This window comes from Lolium rigidum, chromosome 1 (assembly GCF_022539505.1).
Source record: "Lolium rigidum isolate FL_2022 chromosome 1, APGP_CSIRO_Lrig_0.1, whole genome shotgun sequence".
Taxonomy (NCBI): Eukaryota; Viridiplantae; Streptophyta; class Magnoliopsida; order Poales; family Poaceae; genus Lolium; species Lolium rigidum.
This window is the reverse complement of record NC_061508.1, coordinates 156,663,804-156,675,365: the sequence shown is the minus strand read 5'-3', so window position 1 is coordinate 156,675,365 and position 11,562 is coordinate 156,663,804.

The window sequence follows — 11,562 nt, the reverse complement described above, 5'->3', positions numbered from 1 at the left end:
TCGCCCTTCCCATCGCAGGCTCTCGCTCCAACGGTCATTTTTCGCTCACGGGGTAGATATTGATCAATATCTGTCCTTCCATCAGTGCAATGATTGATTTATGTGTCATCATACCGCTACTAGCTTTTCTAGGCCGCGTTTGTGTCAACGTGTCATCATATTGCTACCAATATTTGATACACCATCTTGTTCTAGCTAGTAGTTTCACCTAAGTTAACTTTTTTATTTAATTTATATGGTAACTGAACATGGTAAATTTTTATGCTATGTATGTTTATTCAGGGAAATGGGGACAAAGAACATTGCTTTTCCATTCTATTGTATTGAGACTTTCTTGCCAAAAACGTTTTCTCATGTACTATTAATACGTTATGATCATTGTTTTCCTTTTTTTTTTCTCCAGGACAATCTGAAATAGTAAAGTTTCTTATTTCTAAAGGAGCTGATGTTGATGCAATATCAGATTGTGGGACACCACTCAGTCTTGCTGCTCTTAAAGGATATCCTAGTATTGTCAAGATCCTTTGCAGCACAATGCAGATGTACTATTCAAATCTCTTGTTGATATGTGGTCTTCCTAATTCAAATTATCTCTTTTGCTGGGCTTCTGCTACATTCTCCAATTCTCCCCACCTGTATTTGAGGCCCTTTTTGGTTGTTGGCTAACCATGCCACGCCAAAAGTTTAGAAATTTGACTTATTTACTTACCCGTTTGTTCGTCACCCTCACTTGCGGCAAAATTTATTTTCCTGCAACCTTGGTCCCATGTGTCCTTAAATCCAAAAAAAGTGGTAGGGTTCCTTTAAACTTGGCAAAGTATGACACTCATTTCATCATCTGACTGTAGATATGTTTAGTAAAAAGTGTGGCAAATAGCGGCAACCTTTGTAAACCAACCAAACAGGCCCTGCTCATAGCTGTTAACGTGTGAGCCACACCAGGCATGGTAGAACCGGTGACCCACACAAGCAACTTGAGGTATGTCACTGGAAATTTTGTGGCACACTGTAACATCCCAATTTAAAAAAAAAACAAAGAAGAAAATGAATTCTCCTTTTTCCAAAAATGGGAGCTAACAAAAACTTTAATTCAATTGAGTTTGGTGCATAGTACCCCTACACAATTGTTGTGAATTTTGCTAAGATGCTTGTGTGAAGTATTTTGAAATGTTTCCTAAACCCTAACCCTACCTTTCTCAAAACCAAAGAGGAACAAGTAAAAAGAAAATAAAATAAAATGTGAGGCATATGTGGGCTAATGGCTAATTCTCCAATAATTGGTCTATGCCCTATGTACCTTACCCAAATGGTTGGAAACCATGAGTAAACCCAACCAACCTCATTTGAACCCAAAATCATGATCCTTTGAATTAAAAATAAATAAAGAAAAGGAACTGAGAAATTGCAAAAACCCTCACATATGGCTTATGGCCATTTTTGAAAATCTTTAACCTAGGCCATATAAATTTGTGCCAATGGTTTGGAAACTCTTTTAAACTCAAAAGGATCCCTTTTGCATCAAAGAAACTCAATTCAAATCAAAGAAAAATCAAAAACCTAGTTACATGTGATAATGGTCACATGTGACAATTTTAACATCTTACCCACTTTGAGCCCCTGGATTAAGAGATTTTCAAACCAAAACCTCCCAACTCTTTGCATCTCATCCAAGACCTCATCAAGATGAACACTTTTGATATTGACCACTTTGACCAATTCCTTTTCTATTGATTATTATAATGATGCAAAGTGGTGACATTGAAACAGATTCTAGATTCCCTCCACTTTTTGAAATTTCACAAACCACCTCCAAATTTCAAACCAAGACCACCAATGAGTGCCAAATCTTATTTAGAACACATCTATGCAGAAGTTTGGTCAAAATTCAACACACAAGAGACCCTTGCTTGTTATATATGTGTGCACATAGATTAAGATTAGGGTACAACCACTATGCCAACTACCTTGTACCTCTCACCCTCTCTCTCTTGTGCTCATCTACAGTTGTTAGTACTTCTAAATGACCTCACATAACCTAGCCATGCTCACCTAGCACAAGGACACTTCATATCATGACTTATGTCACATATACCTTTGGCATTGATTCTTTGTGCATGCTATAGACCCTCTCCCCATGCTCACTTTGTCAAAACCCTCAGCCTCACCTCACACAACAATGACATGCCCTCAGAGACCCAAAGAAATGCACACAAGATCACAAAGCACCACCATGCCGACCACCATGGTCACCACCTTGCCCAAACACGATCCTCTCTTTCTCTCCCTCTCTGACCTTGTCAACCAGGACGACCTCATCACCCTGTACCTGCTGGACATGATCCCTGGCCCAGGAGAGGACGAAGACGCCTGGAACGCGACGTGGTCACCACGACCAGGCACGCCAGCGCGCGCACAAGGACACCCTGGACGCGCCAGGACATCTCCTCGCCCCGACGACTCCGTCCTCCTCTCGCCTCCTTTTCTTCACCCACCTGCTCTCCTCGACGTCAGCTAGCTCCCAGACGCCGCCATTGGTCCGCCCGTGCCCTGTAGCCGACGCCCACGACGATGACCTCCGCCGCAGTACTGCAAGGTCGCACGGAGATGACGACCGCCTCAGCCCACCCCCGTCCTCGCCAGCACGCGCTGACATAGGCATCCCTAATGGGCCTGCCGAAGATAGTACCCGGGGTTTACTGAAGGCCCACTACTCGAAGAATAAGAAGATTCGGAAGCCCAAGATATTGTTAAGGAAAGCTAGAGTTGTAATGGGAAGCAATATTTGTAATCTTGCGGGAGGAGTTAGAAACCTACCCGAACTCTGTAACCTGTACGATATGAATCCCTTGACACCATCTCCTATATAAGGGGGGGTCGAGGGACAAAGAGATCATCGAATCATTGTTTACAAACCCTAGTTTTCATAATCGTCGAGTACTTTTCGGCTGAAACCTTCGAGATCTACTTGCCCTCTACTTCTAACTAAACCCTAGCCTACAATCCATAGGCATTGACAAGTTGATACCTTGTCAATTGGCGCCGTCTGTGGGGACTAGAGGCGACAAGGAGCTGATCTCGATGGCACGTTCAAGATCGTCGACTTCATCAGTAGCAAGCAACATCATGGACAGAGGTAAACAGATCGAAACTGGTCTTGTTGATTTTGTTCCTCACCCGCCCTCCCGTTTGGATGCATATGCGTATCTGGAGGAGCCAATGAAGATGACGTTTGGAAAATTCAATTTCCGCGTCGAGAAAGAAGGAGTGTATCGTCTCGAAGTTCCGATCTCGTCGGGATTATCGGCGGGTGGTCCTGATCTCTCAAACTCAGTATCATCCGTCGAGTCAAGCGATAAGGAGATTTCGTCGCCACGCTTCATCGACAGCAGGGCAAGTGAAAAACTCGCCAAAATCTTCAGCGACATGTCCTTCGAATCATCGGCGGACTCTTATATAAGCGATGATACGAGCGACACTGACAGCTTCGATTTCATCGACAAATCCATCTCTATTGGGAAGGTCTTCACCAAACTCTATGATGGTGTCACCGAACCAAGCAAAGTGAAAACTCCAAAATATCACCAAGTTTATGCCATTGGAGAGGCAAGTCGCGATCAAGAGGAAACATCGGAGGCTTTCGACGATTTGGGAAATCCCTATGTCGATCCCTCAGATCTAAGGAGAGGTTTGGGCACTAAATATGTCGGGCCCACACCACGCGTCAGAGTTCAACTTCCACAAACAGCCCGGGATAGAGCTGCGAAAGCTTTAGATGGCTCGGAACCAATGACGACAACTCGCTACGGTCCAAGAACTGCAAGCTTATCAATATAGACTCGCCCGAGCTGGATGAGAACTGGAAAAACAGACAGAAGCTTTAAACAGAAGAAAGGAGGCAGCCTCCGCGTCAAGCAGACGAAGGGCAGAGTTAAGTCGACAATCTGGAACCTCGGGAGATAGCCATAGAGAAGCTCGGAACGAGCAAGGTCAAGATTGCAACACATACCCGAAGGAGAAAGAGAGTACCTGGTTCAAAATCTCGACATGTCTTTTATGTCGATAGACACAAGAGGGAATATTATCCCCAAGACACCAGAAGCTGGGTATATGGCGACACAAGCCTTTATCCTTGCATCTAGGCCACCTCCAGGAGATCCAAGGGAGGCATTGTACAACATGGCGAGTGGCGGAGCTGAAGCCATGGGAACGGCGTTTGCATCAACACCGCCGTAAGGAGCAAGCAAGGGCAAAATAGTCCACGACCTACGGCAGCGATAGCGAAGCAAATGTCGAAGGAACAAGTGGAGCAAGAGACACGGCACAGCACAAGCAAGGATAGACAGAGCACGGCAAAGCAGAAGGGAACATCGGTATTCCCCAGAATTAAACGACGAGGATATGTGCGGTTTGCCGTGCTTCACAAGGAGAGTACGAAAAACTCGAGTCCCTTCGGGATTTAAGTTGCCTGATAATTTCAAGAAATTCGACGGCTCGCAAGATCCGGAAGGATTGGCTAGTTGATTACCTCGAGACGGTGAAGTTAACTGGAGGGACCAGGGCAACAGCCATGCAAAGCATTCAGGTGCATTTAAGTGGAGCTGCACGATCTTGGATCAAAAAGCTTCCTCCAGGGTCTATCGACAGCTGGGATAGCTTTGAGGACATATTCGTCAAGAATTTCCGATCCACCTGCAAGAAACCCGCGTCTCTAGAGGAGTTACGGGCGTGTCGACAGAAGCCAGACGAGCCAATGAGAAAATATATCCAAAGGTGGAACATCATAAAAAACTCGGCAGAAAATATATCTGACGAGAGGGCAATAGATGCATTTGTCGCGAGGATCAGGCGTGGAGATTTTGTCGAAGATTTGGGAAGAACCAATCCAAAGACAATGATCCGCATTAATGGAAATAGCAAACAGATGGGCAGATGGAGAAGATGCTGTCCACAACAAACGGCATAGGTCGCCAGAGGAGGACCGCGGTCGAAATTATCAACCAAGGCGACGATTTCCTCGTCAGTACTCGAATTATGATGCGCCATGTCAAATTTCGGCTGGTTTCCGAGCCAGTGCAGGAGGAAATAACAGAGATGATTACCAGAGAAGTAATGAGCAACGAAGTGACAATAGAGATGAATTTCGACACAATAGGCAAAATAGCGGGCCAAGGTTCCAGAGGCCTTTTGTGTCTCCCGAAGAAATGACGAACGGGCCGTGTCAGATGCACTTTTTCCTCGACGAAGAACGGAAAAAGACAGGTCGGGACATCTGCGGAAGGATTGTCGAAATTTCCGGGCAATGCTGAGATATGCAGGGCATGCTAATGCTCGGGCGACGCAAAGAAATCCTCGAGAACCCGAAGTGAGGTTCACCCGCCACCTCCTCCCGCGATAACGGATGACAATCGACATCGGCTAAGAATAGCGGCGGCGCCCGCACCACCACCTTACGTTGATCCCAACTCTAATGGAGCGGTCTCGATGATTCGAAAGGAAGGCCATCCAATAGAACTCGAGAAAGTAATCTCGCGACAGGTGTTCATGGCAGAGAAAATGCCTCCACCAACGAGCTTGAGTACCTTAATTGGTCGGGGCAAGACATTGGCTTTACTATAGCAGATCATCCGCAACAAGTTCCTCGACCAGGGCAGTCAAGCACTCATACTACCGGCGGTCATCGCGAGGATTTGACGTGTCTCGCGTGTTTATAGATGGTGGCGAGCAGCTCGAACCTTATGTACGCAGATACATTAAGGAAGATGAATATATCCCTAGCAAACTTGAAACCAACGAGACACGAGATTCCACGGCATCACACCGGAGAAGCCAAGCTATCCGTTGGGGAAGATTAATCTCGACGTTCGGCTTTGGGACCCGAGAAAATTACAGAATCGAGAAATTGGAGTTTGAAGTCGTAGATTTCCCGTCACAATACCACGCTCTGTTGGGACGACCAGCATATGCTAGATTTATGGCGGTACCACATTACACGTACCTATTGTGGAGGATGCCCGGACCTAAGGGACCAATCACAATCAAAGGAAGCTTCGCCTCTAGCCGATAAATGTGACAAGGATTTTCATCGACTATCAGAAACTTTCGGGATGCAAGATGAGTATTTGGCATCAAGGCTCATGACTGACTACGACGTGCTGCCAGACGTTGCAAGGCCAAATAAAAAATCAACTTTCAACACTGAGAAAAATTCTAAGGAGGTGCAGATTCACCCGACGGATCCAAAAAAGACGACATCTATCGCAAATGACATGGACCTCGCATAGGAAAGCGCGCTCGTCGAGTTCCTCCGTGAGAACTGGAAAATCTTCGCATGGTGTCCAGCTGACATGCCAGGAGTACCCAGGAACTTGCCGAGCACCACCTAAACTTGGATCCACTAGCGAGACCAATCAAACAACCTTTGCGACGTTTTTCGGAACCAAACCGCAAAGCTATGCTATCAGAAATCGATCGACTAAGAGAAGCTGGTTTTATCAAAGAGCTACATACAGAGGCCACATGGGTAGAAAATCCAGTGTTGGTGCCTATATAAGGGGGGGTCGAGGGACAAAGAGATCATCGAATCATTGTTTACAAACCCTAGTTTTCATAATCGTCGAGTACTTTTCGGCTGAAACCTTCGAGATCTACTTGCCCTCTACTTCTAACTAAACCCTAGCCTACAATCCATAGGCATTGACAAGTTGATACCTTGTCACGCGCGTGACGATCACCAAGCACTGCTGCACCGTCCCCGCCTACTCCCCTGGCCCCGCATGACCTCCATCCCCGCCGTCACCACTCACCTGCTCCGCGCCCACGGCCACCTCGCGTCGCTATAAAAGGAGCACGCCCCTGGACGATTTCAGCACACCATCGCCCTCCCCTCTCCTCTCTGAGCTTCCTCGCACCCTCTCCGCTCCACATTAGTCACCACCGCCACCCAATCGCTCGCCGGAGTCCGCAGAACCGCCGCAGAAGCCGCCGACGAATTCGTCCACCTCAGCTCCTCCCACGACCACCGCTCGCTTCCTCGTCCTCGACAACGCCACCGTGCACCCTCGCCGATGACCGCCGACCGCCGGTGAGCTCCCCCACCTCCAACCCTAGCCGCGCCAGTAGCCCCTCTCGCCGCGGTAGAAGACGATCATGCGCCGTCCGATCGGCTTTTAATCCAAGGGCTCGCGTCGCTGCGTACCGCTTCGGGTTTAATAAGAGACTGACGCCTGGGCCCCACCTTGTCAGTCGGCGCGCGTGGACCGTGGGCATAGCTGGGCCGGCCCAACTCTTTCTCCCTCTCTCTGGCCCAAGTACTTTCCCGCGTAGGCTGATACGTCTCCAACGTATCTATAATTTCTTATGTTCCATGCTAGTTTTATGACAATAGCTACATGTTTTATTCATACTTTATATCATTTTTATGCATTTTCCGGTACTAACCTATTAACAATATGCCGAAGCGCCAGTTCCTGTTTTCTGCTGTTTTTGGTTTCAGAAATCCTACACATGAAATATTCTCAGAATTGGACGAAACAAAAGCCCACGGCCCTATTTTCCATGGAGGATTCCAGAACAGCGAAGAAGAGTCGGAGGCGGCCAGGAGGGGGGCCACCCCATAGGGCGGCGCGGACCAGCCCCCTGGCGCGCCCAGGTGTGGGGAGGCCACCCCCTGGATCCCCCGACGCTGCCTCTTCGCCTATATAATCCTTCGTATCGGAAAACCCTAGTACCGAGAGCCACGATACGAGAAAAGTTACTGAGACGCCGCCGCCGTCAACCCCATCTCGGGGGGTTCTGAAGATCACCTCCGGCACCCTGCCGGAGAGGGGAATCATCACCGGAGGGCTCTACATCACCATGCCCGCCTCCGGACTGATGCGTGAGTAGTTCATCCTTGGACTATGGGTCCATAGCAGTAGCTAGATGGTTGTCTTCTCCTATTATGCCATCATGTTTAAATCTTGTGAGCTGCCTATCATGATCAAGATCATCTTATTGTAATGCTACATGTTGTGTTTGTTGGGATCCGATGAATATGGAATACTATGTCAAGTTGATTATCGATCTATCATATATGTGTTGTTTATGATCTTGCATGCTCTCCGTTGCTAGTAGAAGCTCTGGCCAAGTTGATACTTGTAACTCCAATAGGGGATTTTTATGCTCGATAGTGGGTTCATGCCTCCATTGAATCTGGGACAGTGACAGAAAGTTCTAAGGTTGTGGATGTGTTGTTGCCACTAGGGATAAAACATCAATGCTTTGTCTAAGGATATTTGTATTGTTTACATTACGCACAGTACTTAATGCAATTGTCTGTTGTTTGCAACTTAATACTGGAAGGGGTGCGGATGCTAACCCGAAGGTGGACTTTTTAGGCATAGATGCATGCTGGATAGCGGTCTATGTTCTTTGTCGTAATGCCCTAAGTAAATCTCATAGTAGTCATCATGATATGTATGTGGATTGTTATGCCCTCTCCATTTGTCAATTACCCAACTGTAATTTGTTCACCCAACATGTTATTTATCTTATTGGAGAGACACCACTAGTGAACTGTGGACCCCGGTCCATTCTTTTACATCTGAAATACAACCTACTGCAATCATTGTTCTCTGTTGTTCTTTGCAAGCAAACATCATTCTCCACACCATACGTTTCATCCTTTGTTTTCAGCAAGCCGGTGAGATTGATAACCTCACTGTTTAGTTGGGGCAAAGTATTTTGATTGTGTTGTGCAGGTTCCGCGTTGGCACCGGAATTCCTGGTGTTGCGCCGCACTACACTCCTTCACCAACAACCTTCACGTGGCCTTCATCTCCTACTGGTTCGATAACCTTGGTTTCTTACTGAGGGAAAACTCGCTGATGTACGCATCACACCTTCCTCTTGGGGTTCCCAACGGACGTGTGCTTCATGCGTCATCAAACACTTTTTCTGGCGCCGTTGCCGGGGATCTAAAGAGAAGTTACACCCCATGGATTGCCAACTCCCACGGCAACAACACTTTTTCTGGCGCCGTTGCCGGGGAGATCAAGACACGCTGCAAGGGGAGTCTCTCACACCCAATCTCTTTACTTTGTTTATTATCTTGCTTTATTTTATTTTCTGTATGGTTTGCTTTCTTTATATAAAAACAAAAAAAAATTAGTTACTTGTTTTAGTTTATTTAACTCGGTTTGCTTTACTTATTTTTATTATTGTTAAAATGAATACTCCTGAGAACACTAAGTTGTGTGACTTCACTAGCACCAATAATAATGATTTCATATGCACTCCTATTGCTCCACCTGCCTCTATAGCAGAATTTTATGAAATTAAACCTGTGATACGTCCCAAACGTATCTATAATTTCTTATGTTCCATGCTACTTTTATGATGATACTCACATGTTTTATACACATTATATGTCATATTTATGCATTTTCCGGCACTAACCTATTGACGAGATGCCGAAGAGCCGATTGCTTGTTTTACTGCTGTTTTTGGTTTCGGAAATCCTAGTAAGGAAATATTCTCGGAATTGGACGAAATCAACGCCCAGGATCCTATTTTTGCACGAAGCTTCCGGAAGTCCGAGGAGAGACGAAGTGGGGCCACGAGGTGGCCGGACACCGAGGCGGCGCGGCCCAAGCCCGGCCGCGCCGGCTCGTTATGTGGGCCCCTCGTGCCGCCTCCCCGACCTGCCCTTCCGCCTACTTAAAGCCTCCGTCGCGAAACCCCCGGTACCGAGAGCCACGATACAGAAAACCTTCCAGAGACGCCGCCGCCGCCAATCCCATCTCGGGGGATTCAGGAGATCGCCTCCGGCACCCTGCCGGAGAGGGGAATCATCTCCCGGAGGTCTCTTCATCACCATGATCGCCTCCGGATCGTGCGTGAGTAGTTCACCCCTGGACTATGGGTCCATAGCAGTAGCTAGATGGTCGTCTTCTCCCCATTGTGCTATCATGTTAGATCTTGTGAGCTGCCTATCATGATCAAGATCATCTATTTGTAATCCTTCATGTTGTGTTTGTTGGGATCCGATGAATATTGAATACTATGTCAAGTTGATTATCAATCTATCATATATGTTATTTATGTTCTTGCATGCTCTCCGTTGCTAGTAGAGGCTCGGCCAAGTTGATACTTGTGACTCCAAGAGGGAGTATTTATGCTCGATAGTGGGTTCATGCCTCCATTAAATCCGGGATAGTGACGTAAAGTTCTAAGGTTGTGGATGTGCTTGTTGCCACTACGGATAAAACATCGATGCTTTGTCTAAGGATATTTGTGTTAATTACATTACGCACCATACTTAATGCAATTGTCCGTTGTTTACAACTTAATACCGGAAGGGGTTCGGATGATAACCCGAAGGTGGACTTTTTAGGCATAGATGCATGCTTGGATAGCGGTCTATGTACTTTGTCGTAATGCCCCGATTAAATCTCATAGTACTCATCATGATATATGTATGTGCATTGTTATGCCTTCTTTATTTGTCAATTGCCCAACTATAATTTGTTCACCCAACATTCTGCTATCTTATGGGAGAGACACCGCTAGTGAACTGTGGACCCCGGTCCTATTCTTTACATCCGAAATACAAACCGCTGCAATTGTTCTTTACTCGTTCTTCGCAAACAAACATCATCATCCACACTATACATCTAATCCTTTGTTTACGGCAAGCCGGTGAGATTGACAACCTCGCTGTTACGTTGGGGCAAAGTTCTGTGATTGTGTTGTGCAGGTTCCACGTTGGCGCCGGAATCCCTGGTGTTGCGCCGCACTACACTCCTCCGCCATCAACCTTCAACGTGCTTCTTGGCTCCTCCTGGTTCGATAAACCTTGGTTTCTTTCTGAGGGAAAACTTGCTACTGTGCGCATCACACCTTCCTCTTGGGGTTCCCAATGGACGTGTCAACTACACGCATCAAGCACTTTTTCTGGCGCCGTTGCCGGGGAGATCAAGACACGCTGCAAGGGGAGTCTTCCACTTCCAATCTCTTTACTTTGTTTTTTGTCTTGCTTTACTTTATTTACTACTTTGTTTGCTGCGCTTAATCAAAACACAAAAAAATTAGTTGCTAGCTTTACTTTATTTACTGTCTTGTTCTCTATATCAAAAACACAAAAAAATTAGTTACTTGCATTTACTTTATTTAGTTTGCTTTATTTACTACTACTAAAAATGAGTAATCCGGAAGTTGAAGTTCGTTCCTTTAAGCAACAAGGGGGAGAAAGTTTTAAAGATGCTTGGTATAGAATTAGTGATGCTCATCATAGGTGCATTAAGAAACACTCCACTATTATACTACTCAGGAACTTTTATGTTGTTATCTCTAGCTGGAATAGGTATGTTCTTGATACTCTTGCGGGAGGTAATTTCCTAGGCACTCCTGCTTTAGAAGCTAGTTGCATTATTGAGAGTCTAGTTGGAATACCACCTGTTAATGAAGCTAAAATTGAAATCTCTCTTGAAGATGTCATGAAAAAGTTGGAGGCCATAGAGAAAGATCTTCCAAGTATTGAGACTAAATTGGGAATATTACTTAATAGCACTGATAAACTTGATA